At 40.5% G+C, this 14,425-nt stretch overlaps 1 long non-coding RNA gene across 3 annotated transcripts; it reads right to left on the reverse strand.

Annotated features, from left to right (window-relative positions):
• Positions 1-9,148: 9,148 nt before the first annotated feature.
• On the reverse strand, positions 9,149-11,352 carry LOC144988068 (uncharacterized). 3 transcript variants are annotated; one of them, XR_013651843.1, is made up of 4 exons: positions 11,137-11,352; positions 10,224-10,720; positions 10,015-10,144; positions 9,149-9,839 (listed from the first exon to the last, which is right to left on the reverse strand). It is a non-coding gene; the product is annotated as an uncharacterized LOC144988068 (long non-coding RNA). The 3 variants fall into 3 exon arrangements; XR_013651842.1 differs by having other exon boundaries at positions 10,224-10,874; XR_013651846.1 differs by having other exon boundaries at positions 10,224-10,413; positions 11,137-11,347.
• Positions 11,353-14,425: the final 3,073 nt, after the last annotated feature.

Below are 14,425 nucleotides of genomic sequence, written 5' to 3' on the forward strand. Positions count from 1 at the left end.
GGAAGTGGGAGTTATAGGGTAAAACCTTGAGTAAGAGTGTTGTGAACTGAAGTAAGGTCCAAGCTGTTTGTGCTGATTGTGAGTGCTGGAACAAATGGACTTGAGACAGAGAAGTAGAAGTTGCCTCACCTGCTAGCAATATGTCATTGAGACTGTGCTGGGTTGTGAGATGTAAAAGGCACGGACAGTCCTCTAAAAAAGTTTCTTGGTAACCAGTTTAGCCGCTTCCATGCAGCTCAGGTGCAGGTCTGACTGGGTCATTACAATATTAGGCTTCAGCATTTTTGTCAACAGAGATTTGCGTCATAGCTTACAACACACGTTTCTACCGGTGGGGCTTTTTTTTAACTTTCAACGGACCGCTAAACAGCTGGCTGATGTAAATGGAACTGCCGTCAGTTCCGTGCATTGCTTGATGAAGTTGAAAGCGAAGTCCGATGGCTGTCCGGGGTGACGCTTTCCGTCACTTTGTCGTCTGTTTAGGACACGTGAAAACATTCCTGAAAAGCAAAGACCTAAACTACCCGCACTTGGAAGATACTGAGTGGCTGGAAAAGCTGCACTTTTTGGTGGATATGACTGACAAGCCATCTAAACGAGCTGAATGAAGTCTCCAAGCGCCGCAAATGCTTGAAGCGTTGTCATGCACGTTCCATTTTATTGTTTTGTGTTCGAATCCTCAAAATAAAAATGAGATCAAAAATCAGATTTCTTTATTAAATTTCTTTAATTTTATCAAAGCAATGAAACATAATTCATTAATATTGTAATGAAGTTAAACTTGCACAACAGAGCAGTCACGTGACGCGTTGTTTCCCGCAGAATGCACTGCAGGGCAAATAAACACTTAATCGTTAATAATGCTCATTATGTGTTTCAAGCAACTTAGTCATTTTGATAGTAGGCTAAAATATCTAATATAGACACATATTGCACATGTTGCCTTCATTATAAGGCTTAAATAGGGCTTTTAATATTTTGCGGCTCCAGGCATATTTGTTTTTTGTTTTTTTTCGTCCAATTTGGCTCTTTCAACATTTTGGGTTGCCGACCCCTGACCTGGGGGGTATTCCAGAAAGCAGGTTATGCTAGCTCTCACGGTAAAGGCCCGTACACACCGGGACGAATTTCGCCGGCGATTTTCGCCGACGTTTAACGCCTCGTGACTAAACAGAGGGCACCAATGTGAGTGTGCACACGGACGCGAAAAAACGCCACGCAAAAACACAACTTGGGGGCGCTCAAACACAAAACTGCCTTGCTGAGCACACATACCAGCGAAGAAGATAGACGCCAAGTAGCGTCTACACTGCCGCGAAGCAATAATGACGGACATTCTAAAATATCCCCGAACCAAGCAGTTGGAGCTACTGGTGCTTGAAATATTCATGTTTTCTTTGTTTGATTCTGACAAGCGCATAAATACTTGCTCTCTTCTTCTGAGTGAAAAGCGACTTTAAGAAGCGTAAAGTTGCGCAGCGCCACCTTGTGTACAGGAGTATTTCTGTTTACATTAAGCGCCATCTAATGTCAGGGAATGAAATTGCATGTTCACTCTGCTCATCGTCAGCGAAAATCGCCTGGGTGTGAACACAAAAAACGTGGCGAATAACGCCTGCCGAATATTCGTCCCGGTGTGTACGGGCCTTAAGTTTGAGGCTAAGGAAGTTGATAACCTCAGCTTTTGGTTCCAGAAAAGGAGGTATGTTTCAGGGTAGGTCAAGTTGCCATAGCAACTCATGCTCTGAACATAACCAGGGCCCTGTTGCACAAAAGTAGGATAAGGGATTAAGCCAGGATATCTTGGTGATCCTGGCTCAATTGATCCCCAATCCGGTTGCACTAAAGCCGGATAGGGGGCAGGAGGATATGTTATGGTATAAGTTACCATGGAGATTTATTCTGTGGAGCTAGCCTGCTCCAGACCAGGCTAAATTCCAGGATCTATTTAATCTCATCCCTAATGTCAGTCAGCAGTCGCCACAAATGGAAACCAAAAGTTATTTCACTGCTCACTATACATTGTTATCACATATAACTAGACCCGCTGTCATTATTTAAACGTTAGTGATCATTAATTTCAATCATTCTGGATAAATAATGAATCTTAGATGATGTTGCTATCATTAGATAATTTACAGTTTCCTATAGACTATAAGGCTATATGTAAAATGATAGAATATTAGGGCCACAGAGGGAAAAAAAGACAAGTCATAATATTGTAACCAGTTGTTTTAAAGGAGGACAGTTGTTAAAATGACAGATGTGGGGCATTTCGTGAAATTGTACTTCAGTATGGTTTCATAAACGAAGACATGCTGATGTGCCAGAATATGAAGTATCACATTGTCATAACTATCAAAACTGTAAAAAGAATATGTTGCTTTTCTGCAGAAAGAACCAGCCTCATAAATTTATGACTTTATCCTTTTTTCCTTAGTGGGCCCTAGTACTCTGTCATATAAAATAATACACATTCCATTAAAATATGAAAACACAATGTGTAACATTATGTTCCTTTATTGAATAAGGACAAAACAAAGCAGGTCAACTACACTCAAAAACGTTCACTTTGAATGAACATAAAAAATTATGGAAATGATTTCCACATGATTAGACAGCGTTACTTGAACAAAAATGAATCATATTGGTCCTACTCAATGTACTTAGGTTCAAACTAATAAATTTAAGTTGATTCAATCTAAATACTGCAGTTGGACCCAACTTTAAATTAATATTGTTGCTCACTCTCAAAGGATAAAAGTTGATCCAACTAAATTGAATCACTTCAATTGGTCACACCTCATTAAATTAAGTTTATTCAACTTAAATTTGTATGACTACCTAACACAATTTATGTTGATATAACTTAATTTTTTTTTGGTGCATCACATGCCTGGTGTATTCAGAAGATGGCGGCAGGAGGGACAGGCGCAATCACGGCGCTTCTAGTTTACTGTGTACTTTTAAACTTCCTAAAACCCTTATCTGGAATACCTCAAAGGAAAGTAAACAACCGTTTTCGATTGTTCTATTCACTACATAATTCGACCAAACATTATGTTGACAGCTGCATGGATAGCGTAATAATGGAGAAAACAAGTATTGGCTTTGGAACCCACTCACTGGCTGTGACGTTCGTTTATCCGTCACTGTACAAGATAAAGAGCACCAATCGGATCTGTTTCAACCACCGGACTTATCATTACAATCTGCTTGATGTTATCCGGTGACATCCACCCATGCCCAGGCCCTATCACCGGTAGGGATGGGTACCGAGCCCCGGTATTGTACGAGCCCCGGGGCCACATTCTTCAAGACCGCAGTATATCGTTAAGAACTGACCTGAATGGTTCTGCTATCGGTACTGGAGAAGTTACTTTTTTTGTGTCTCACAAAATATAAAAGTTATCCGTCATATTTAACTCATCAAGTCATTCAATTTTCTTTTAATTAATGATGATTAATTTCGCTGTTTTTGCTGAACAGGAGAGGTCTGTCTGGCTATTTGTGTGCACGGGGGGCGGGGCTATTCAGACAGTACGCGCCGCACACGCAAACACAATGTATCTAAACAAAAATTAACAAATAGAAAGGAGTCTGCATCAAAGTGAATTTGTTTCACTCAATCCTAACTCTGGTGTATGACAGACAGAAAACTCTATTCAAGGTTGTGGAAAATGGATGCTCCTACCTTACAGGTATGTTCTTCTGCACCCTCTTGTGCTTTGGTACGTCATGCTAATCAGTGGAATCCTCTGCCAACAACAACAATGTTGGTGGTTGTTGGAAGCCGCGGTGCAGGGGTGGTCTGGCGGCGGAGGGCGTGTGGGAACGCAGGATCCCGGGGCGTGTGCTGGAGCGTCGCAGCATTGCTGCAGTCCGGAGTCAAAGGTTCAACCGTGCGAAACAAATACAGAACTGCATAGGACCAAGAAAAAAGATCTAGAACGACAGCGACATCAGACTTATTCTCTAATTTCTCCTCACGGTCACTCAGTTACCATGGCGACGCACAATGTAAACAGGAAGCAACTTAATCCCGGGATCTCAAAAAGACGGAAATAGCCATTCTTTCAAACTGTCAGTCACTCAAAAATAGTATGGGATTCTAAATCAAAGCCTAGAGGGATTTTAGGGGGACATATAAACATCAGAAGCAAAATTTCAAAAACTGAACAGATAAAACACGTATTAACTGATTCAAACCTAGATTACCTCTGTCTTTCTGAGAGTTGGCTGTATAATAATGCCCCTGTGCAGCACTTACCATCCCACGCTATAAATTGTTCAGGAAAGACAGAGAATGTGCAAAGGTTGGAGGAGTCATGCTAAACATTAAAGATAGTATTCAGTGCAAGGAAATTCTTTGGCCTAATGCTCATGAACTGGAATGCCTAGGTTTAAATATTATATTATCTCCACAAATGTCATTTACAATTATTGTGATCTATCGTCCTCCCTCATCAGATGGTGCATTTTATGAACAATTTGAAAGGTTACTCAAAAACTGTAATTCAAGTATAGAAATAGTTATACTGGGAGATTTTAATATTAACTGGGAGGATACATCAGCCAAAAAAAATCTTAAGCGTGTGACTGACAAATTTGACCTTTTACAATTAATTAAGGGCCCAACAAAAATTACCACCTCAAGCAGCACACAGATAGATTTAATTTGTAGCAACCGTCCAGAAAGAATAACTAAGACATATGTTAGCTGGCCTCTCTGACCATAATCTTATCCTTGTAGTGAGAAAGCTATCAAGGAAAAGATTTAATTTTTCTGCCAGAGAGAATGACTTCATTGGCATCCCAAAAAACATGAAGGAAGATTTTAAGAATGCGGTTGAACAAACTGACTGGAATCAGATGTTAAAGGGAACTGATTGTGAACAGGATTGGGAATTATTCACAAATACACTTATAGAAACAATTAAAAGCTTCAGTTCAAGAATCAAATTCAAACAAAATAAAAACTGGATGAACTCTGACATTCTACAATTAATGAAAGAGAGGGACCAAGCACTAAAAAATGCAATAAAAATAAATCTCAGAGTCTAAGATATCAATTTATAACATTATGAAATGAGTGGTAAAAAGCAAACTGAAGGCCAAGGCAGATTTTTTTCTTGACAATTGAAAATGCCAAAGGGGATTCCAAAAAAACTTGGAGCCAATAGAAAAAAAATTGAAGGAAAGGACACAAAACACAAAAAGATTTAGAAACAAAGGTAAATGGACATATTACTAAGGATCCAGTCACAGTAGCAGCCTTTAATCGATTTTTCATTTAATCGGTTTCCTTTATCGCCAATCATTTCAAATCGAATGATTTGCATGCCTTTCCCATAAATACGACAGAGCCTATATTTAACTTAATGACTGTCACTGAGACTGAAGTCTCACAAACAATCAGGTCACTTAGATCAAGCAGAACAAAAGATGTACTTGGGATGGATACTTTTTTGCTCAAAGAACTGGGCTCAACTTTAACATCTGGGATGGAATGCTGTCGACAGCTGTCGTCATTTTAGGCAAGATGGCTGCCGTAGCTTCTGTCTGAATCCTTGGCCTCTCATAATCTACTCAAAATCAGGGTAATCCTTTTTGAGATCATTAGATAAAGCTTATACTCAGTTGACATCAGTGGCGGGACTGCATATTGGAGATTCTAACATTGAGGTTGTACTGAACTTTAACATTTGCAATTGATCACGTTGGGGCTGGAGGCTTCCAGGCCACGGGGCCTAAACAACAATCCTCACTTTAATATTTCCTTGGTACATCCTGGTAAGAGTGAGTGAGAAATAATGCCTCCTAAATCAAGTAAAACATTGCCTGATGAGGATGCTATTATGACCATGAGTACACTGAGCCATTTAATGGATCAGCAAAAGGAATTCTACAAAGAAATGCTACAACAGCAACAAGAAAACTTCAAGAGTTTTATTCAGATCATCATGGATGGAAATACAAAAGATTGGATGGTGATATCAAAGAAGTCCATGAACTGAAAACAAGCCTGCAATTCACCCAGGGCATTGTGGAAGAGGTGACATTTACATATAAAAGGTACTGATGTAAAAATCAAAGCAATTGAAAATGACATTGCAAAGTTCAAGAAGGAAATGGAGGACCTCACTGGTGTCCATGGATTACATGAAACCTCACCACCTTTTTCATGGTAGGGAGAACACATCAATGCAAGGGTAGGGTCATCTAAGATAGGACAAGGGTTACAAGATAAAACAAAATATACATTCTAAAATCTGCAAATGCTCAATTTCCAAGACAAAATCTGGATTTCAAAGAGACTCAAAACCAGAATTAAGTTTGCAGATTTCTGTTGAGCTGAACCTCACTGCTGCGCTCACACTGATGAGAAAACCACAGAGAAGCAGTTTGTTTGCTTCAGTCTTCTTCACAGCTTCTGAATAACTTCTGTGATCTAACCTCAGTCCTGAGTTCAGCAGTCAGAACTGGACTTAAGGAGTCCAGCTTATGAACCTGCAGAGAACCAACAAACAGCAGAAACACATGTCACACTGGTGATTGAATCATCTCGATAAAATACTGTGCAAAAATGACTAGAAACAATTAAAAATGTAAAAAGGGATTTAATAAATAATAGTCTAAAAACAGCTGTAAATTGGTAAAAAAATAAAAGACATAAAAATTTGATTAAAAGTCCCAGCTAAAAGAGTCCAGTCCCAAAGCCGCGCCCCCCCGAAGTCCACCGTTGGATCCGGCCGTGGAGGGGAAAAAAAAAACCAGTGTCTGTGCGGCTGAAACGAACACACAAAAAAACGAAAAACTTCAGGGTGTTACACCAACATCAGCCACACGCATCCAGGCCGGTCGGGAGAGCAGACTTTCCTTTATGCACCGATCGTCAGGCCTTCAGGTCCCACACGCAACTTCTCGGTCAGCCTCGGCGTTCCTCCACACGGTCGAGGCCCCCGTCTCACACGGCTCCCGCTACATCTTCAAGGCGATCAGCTGGTCCGTATGAGGTGCCGTGTAGGACATTATTCAGACTTAGCATTCACATACACATGTGAAATCTCTCACACACACATGTGAAATGCTCTCACACACACTACTGAAAATGCTCTCACACACACTACTGAAATCCTCTCACACACACTACTGAAAATGCTCTCACACACACTACTGAAATCCTCTCACACACACTACTGAAATCCTCTCACATACACATGTGAAATGCTCTCACATACACTAATGAAAATGCTCTCACACACACTACTGAAAATGCTCTCACACACACTACTGAAAATGCTCTCACATACACATGTGAAAATCCTCTCACACACACTACTGAAAATGCTCTCACACACACTACTGAAAATGCTCTCACACACACTACTGAAAATGCTCTCACACACACTACTGAAAATCCTCTCACACACACTACTGAAAATGCTCTCACACACACTACTGAAAATGCTCTCACACACACTACTGAAATCCTCTCACACACACTACTGAAATCCTCTCACATACACATGTGAAATGCTCTCACATACACTAATGAAAATGCTCTCACACACACTACTGAAAATGCTCTCACACACACTACTGAAAATGCTCTCACATACACATGTGAAAATCCTCTCACACACACTACTGAAAATGCTCTCACACACACTACTGAAAATGCTCTCACACACACTACTGAAAATGCTCTCACACACACTACTGAAAATGCTCTCACATACACATGTGAAAATGCTCTCACATACACATGTGAAATGCTCTCACACACACTACTGAAAATGCTCTCACACACACTACTGAAAATGCTCTCACACACACTACTGAAAATGCTCTCACACACACTACTGAAAATGCTCTCACACACACTACTGAAAATGCTCTCACATACACATGTGAAAATCCTCTCACACACACTACTGAAAATGCTCTCACACACACTACTGAAAATGCTCTCACACACACTACTGAAAATGCTCTCACACACACTACTGAAAATGCTCTCACATACACATGTGAAAATGCTCTCACATACACATGTGAAATGCTCTCACACACACTACTGAAAATGCTCTCACACACACTACTGAAAATGCTCTCACACACACTACTGAAAATGCTCTCACACACACTACTGAAAATGCTCTCACACACACTACTGAAAATGCTCTCACATACACATGTGAAAATCCTCTCACATACACATGTGAAAATTTCAATAGAAAGGGAAGGCATTTCAGTAGAAACAACGTTTTTTTTTTTTACTTTATTGTTAGAAACGAAGTTGCTCGACTGAAGGCATTTCAGTGGAAATGAACCTGTGTCCGAATTCCTGCCCTGATCTCTAACTACTAAAACCCTATATAGTGCAGAACTATATAGTTCTATATAGTTCTCTGAATTTAAAAGCAATTCATACACCCGTGCTCAGTACTTTTTTCTTTTGGGTGTTGTTCATAACGCGCTTGACACGGAAACAAAGTGGCGCATTACCGCCACCACTTGGTCTGGAGGCGAACTACTCCTATTTAACGCGGAGAATTACACTTATTTGTCAGAGTAAAAACATAATAATTATGAACATTTTACAAAGACTATTTATGAATCTGCTGTGTTCTGATCATGGAAAACGTGACTGATTTATAAATAATTAAATTACAAACACTTTGGTGTTGATTTAATGTATTTGTTCATAAATAAACCCCCAAGTTATTTTTTCATGCCAATATTTATTTTGTTTTTGTGCCGCTGAACGATTAACGGGCTCTTGCAAGGAGGCATTTTTTTCTGTAGTTTTCTTACACCTCACTGAAAATGGCTTTAAATATGAATCTGTCCGTGTTCCTGGCAATAATTCAACCGTTTTTCGTGAGATCAAACTGAAAACGAGCAGATATGCAGCATCACAGGACGGCAAGGACAAGCAGACATCTCAGAAGATTTCCTCTGGATGCCCTGACCAGACAGAATAACTTGTGAGTTAAACTTAAAGCTTTTTTTTTAGTTAAACCTAAACTTTAACTTAAACTTTGTTACTAATCATGCTCAAGGTTACACAGTCTGCTGGGTAAGAGTTTAACATTCTTTTTCAAGTGAGTTGTGTAGTCCAATTACATGAAACACTTGTGAGTTCAAAGTTTAGAATTTTTTATTCAGAGTCAAACCATATCACTTGTTTTAAACAAAAACAAAACAAAAACTTTCATTTTTAAAAGTTTAAATGAAAATCCAAAAACCCAGCCAAATAAAAACCACGAGATTTTCCAGAATTAATAAATACTTCATAATCTAAAATGTAAGACATCAAAATAAATAGAAACATTAAAAAAATGTGATTTAATTTCCTCAATGAAATAATTAATGTTGCATTTTCCAGGGTCTTCCACGTCTCTACTGCTTTACCAACACAAAGGTGTCTGTCCTGGCCCTTTACGCTGACGGTCAGTCCGACACAAGACTGGATTTTCGGTTGACCCGCAGGACCATCGAGCATCTGGGTCGATGGTCCTGAAGCATCAGCTTCGGGTTCCTCACACTCTGGGGGGTCACAGGAGACTGACGTCCTGGTGTTTCTTTTCTGGCTGGCGTGTGGCACATCTTACAGTGTGGTAGCCAGAGTCTTTGACATGACACGGTCCACCGTGAGCGATGTTGTCCACAGGACGGCAGACCGCATCCTCCAGCTGATGAGCAGGGTCATCCAGCTTCCCAGTGGGAATGAACTACCATAAGTCGCCTCTGGATTTTAGCAGCTCGCTTGGTCTTTCTCCTTCCAAAGGGTCACAAGGAGCATTGATGGCTGCCACATAAGAATAAAGGCCCTAAAAGATAATGCAGCTTGTTATTTTAACAGGAAGCTTTTTTATTCCATTAAAATGCATGCTGTATGTGACTCTAATGCCAAATTTATAGATATTTTTGTTGAGAATCCAGGATCAATCCATGATTCACGGGTTCTACGTAAAAGCCCAATTTATGTAAATCAAACAAACCCACCTGAAGGATCCTTTTGGGTGATGGTGGGTATCCCTGCATTGCACATCCCATCATGCTGCTGACACCCTACAGGGAACCCATGAGGAATGCCATTGAGGCAGTTACAACCAGAACCACTCCAGAACACGCTCTGTTGTGAAGAGAGCATTTGGCATGATAAAGATGAGGAGGAGAGCAATATTTCTGAGGGCACTGGAAGTAAAACCAACCTTTGCAATGAAAATCATTGCCTGCAGTTCAATTCTGCACATTCTGTGCATCAGCAAAGGCGACTGCTTAGCCACAGATGTTGAGCCACAGCAGGACAACACCAGGAACATGCAGGACGAGCAGAGTCACATCCGTCTGCAAGGACAAATCTTTGCTTTCCTTTCAGCTCCAACTGTGACACACATGACTCTAGAAGACCAGGATTATTGTTAACATGTATAAAAATAAATATTAACATATAAAACGAAATTCTAAATATGTACATCTGATATTTATATGAAAATCCTTTTAAGATTGTTAAAAATAGCTCAGATTTAAATAATACATGTAAATTATTCATTTTTGTTCATACATTTATTAAACAAATTGGAAAAACAATGGCTGCATTACATTTTAGAACAATAATTTCAACTCAAGTAAACTTAACAGACTCTCCTGTCGCTGTTCCTCCCTTCTAGCCCTTTCCTCCTCTCTCTTCTGGGTCTTTAACATAAACCTTTAACCCAGTACGACAACGATTAACCGTTTATTAAAATGAAGTCAAATCTGATCATATGTCTCTACCCATCTGGCACGAGCTAGCTTGAAAACAAACAGGCTATCTTTCTCCATCCGCAAATGGATCGGATTTTCCTCATCCTCGTCTGTCCCTACATATATGAACACATTAAAAACATGTGTTAATAACTTGTGACTACGGTTAGAAGTCACTGCTTTTTGATGTAATATCTAGCGTTTGTTTTTAGCCTTCGGCGCTAATTCGCGTTAGCGTTAGCTTTAGCATTACTGAAATTGATGAGCTTCAAAACAATCTAGGTTGTTGATTGAGGAATATAACATATTAAACACATCATCTTAAGTATTTACAAATATATTTTACAACAGATACTGGATATTTTTTAATATACTTACACGTTTCGGTGGTTTTCCTTGCGCAACCGGCTGCCATTTTCGAATGATTCAGACGAATGATTATCTCGCGATAATCAGCCAACTTCCGTTTCTACTGAAATGCCTTCCGTTTCTGTCGAAAATTTCAGTAGTGTGTGTGAGAGGATTTCAGTAGTGTGTGTGAGAGGATTTCAGTAGTGTGTGTGAGAGGATTTCAGTAGTGTGTGTGAGAGGATTTCAGTAGTGTGTGTGAGAGGATTTCAGTAGTTGAGAGGATTTCAGTAGTGTGTGTGAGAGGATTTCAGTAGTGTGTGTGAGAGGATTTCAGTAGTGTGTATGAGAGGATTTCAGTAGTGTGTGTGAGAGCATTTTCAGTAGTGTGTGTGAGAGCATTTCACATGTGTATGTGAGAGCATTTTCAGTAGTGTGTGTGAGAGCATTTCACATGTGTATGTGAGAGATTTCACATGTGTATGTGAGAGATTTCACATGTGTATGTGAGAGATTTCACATGTGTATGTGAGAGATTTCACATGTGTATGTGAATGAATACATTTTCAGTTGTATGTATACAAGCATTTCACTAGTGTGTGTGAGAGATTTCACATGTGTATGTGAATGCTAATTCTGAATAATGTCCTACACGGCACCTCATAGGTCCGCCTTCCTTTGGCTCTCAACCGGAGCTTCATTCCTTGCGGCACGCTTCAACTGCGCTGCGTGCGTCTGCCTCAGGTGCTTGCTCCTCCGGCAACTGCTCAGAGTTCCATTTATGCAGTGGTGAGGGGTTCTGCCCAATGAGGTCCAGGTGTGTGTAATCAGGTCCATGATCCAATAAAATTAAACCGCATGCAAAAGTAAAAACTAAACAAAACAGCACAACATACAAAACCACCCAACACCAAAAGAAATACTAAGGATCAGCACAAATATTACACACATTCCGGCCCACCTTTGACACACACACTGTGGGAAAGACTCCACACATCTGAATGATGTTCACGTCCACTTTATTCTTCACAGAATAAAGAACAGAACACTGAGAACTAAAAAGAACAGATAAACAGTTCTAATGTCTACTAGAAAACATGAATAACGTAAACAAAATACAGAAACACCAGTTTGGTTTTTCCTTAATACATTTTACGGAAAATGTTTTCCTAAAGAAATTATTTGCTCATATGACACAAAAATATAAACTGCAGTTGCTACTTTTTAAAAACTATAATGAAATGTTCACTGATCATATAAAAAGTATTAGATTTAAACAATATATACTAATAAATATATATACTTCCAGTGTTGTCATGGTAACACAGGCAGAGACAACATACACATTATATCAGCATAAACTACAACCATATGAAGCTGTTCAAGAGATGAAGATTAAACTATGATCATCACAAATAACATTTCTATTTACAGGTTCATCTAATAAAAAAAAATTGTAGTTTAGCATTTTTTTTTTACAAATCATTTCTGCAAAACTAGTCAACACTTACTTCCAGAAGAGAGAGGAACATAGAGTGACATACAGAAGTGGAGGTAGGAGTACTCAGGTGGACTACATCCTATGTAGACGAGGTCATTTGAGAGAGGTTAATGACTGCAAAGTGGTGGTAGGAGAAAGTGTAGCCAGACAGCACCGCATGGTGGTGTGTAAGATGACTCTGGAGGTCAGGAAGAAGAAGAGAGGGAAAACAGAAAAGAAGACCAAGTGGTGGAAGCTCCAGAATGAAGAAACTTGTGAGGAATTTAGGCAGAAGTTGAGGCAGGTCCTGGGTGGTCAGGATGAGCTTCCAGAGGACTGGGAAACTACAGCAGAGATTATCAGGGAAACAGGTAGGAAGGTGCTAGGTGTGTCATCTGGAAAGAGGAAAGACGGTAAAGAGACTTGGTGGTGGAATGAGGAAGTACAGGAATGCGTCCAGAGGAAGAGGTTGGCTAAAAGGAAGTGGGATGTAGAAAGGACTGAGGAAGGTAGACAGGAGTACAAGGAAGCGCAGCGTAGAGTGAAGAGAGAGGTGGCAAAGGCCAAACAGAAAGCTTACGATGAGCTATATGACAGGTTAGACACAAAGGAAGGAGATAAGGACTTGTACAGGCTAGCCAGACAGAGAGACAGAGATGGGAAGGACGTGCAACAGATAAGGGTGATTAAGGACAGAGATGGAAAGGTGCTAACAACCCAGGAGAGTGTACAGAAAAGATGGAAGGAGTATTTTGAGGAGCTGATGAACGAGGAAAATGACAGGGAAAGAAGGGAGGAAGATGTGGTTGTTGTGGAGCAGGAAGTAGCAGAGATTGGAAAGGATGAGGTTAGGAAGGCTCTGAAAAGGATGAAGAGCGGAAAGGCCGTTGGTCCTGATGACGTACCTGTGGAGGTATGGAAGTGCCTAGGAGAGACAGCAGTGGAATTTCTAACAAGGTTGTTCAATAGGATTTTAGAGAGTGAGAAGATGCCTGAGGAATGGAGGAGAAGCGTTCTGGTCCCGATCTTTAAAAACAAGGGTGACATGCAGAACTGCAGCAACTATAGAGGAATAAAGTTGATGAGCCACACAATGAAGCTGTGGGAAAGAGTAGTGGAAGCCAGGCTTAGGAAGAAGGTGGAGATTTGTGAGCAGCAGTATGGTTTCATGCCCCGTAAGAGCACCACTGATGCCATTTTTGCTTTGAGAATGTTGATGGAAAAGTACAGAGAAGGTCAGAAGGAGCTGCATTGTGTGTTCGTAGATTTAGAGAAGGCGTATGACAGGGTGCCGAGGGAGGAGCTGTGGTACTGTATGAGGTCGTCTGGAGTGGCAGAGAAGTATGTCAGAGTAGTTCAGGACATGTATGAGAGAAGTATGACGGTGGTGAGATGTGCTGTAGGTCAGACAGAGGAGTTCAAGGTGGAGGTGGGACTACACCAAGGATCAGCTTTGAGTCCTTTTTTGTTTGCTATGCTGATGGACAGGCTGACAGACGAGGTAAGACAGGAATCTCCCTGGACAATGATGTTTGCGGATGACATTGTAATTTGCAGTGAGAGTAGAGAGCAGGTGGAGGAACAGCTAGAGAGGTGGAGGTTTGCTCTGGAAAGAAGAGGCATGAAGGTCAGTCGTAGTAAGACAGAATACATGTGTCTGAACGAGGTGGATCAAGGTAGAAGCGTTAGGTTACAGGGGACTGAGGTGAAGAAGGTGCAGGAGTTTAAGTACTTGGGGTCAACAGTTCAGTGTGATGGGGAGTGTGGAAAAGAGGTGAAGAGGCGAGTGCAGGCAGGTTGGAGCGGTTGGAGGAAAGTGTCAGGAGTGTTGTGTGACAG

The sequence above is a fragment of the Oryzias latipes genome, chromosome 2 (genome assembly GCF_053564925.1).
Source record: "Oryzias latipes strain Hd-rR chromosome 2, Olatipes_Hd-rR_3.1".
Taxonomy (NCBI): Eukaryota; Metazoa; Chordata; class Actinopteri; order Beloniformes; family Adrianichthyidae; genus Oryzias; species Oryzias latipes.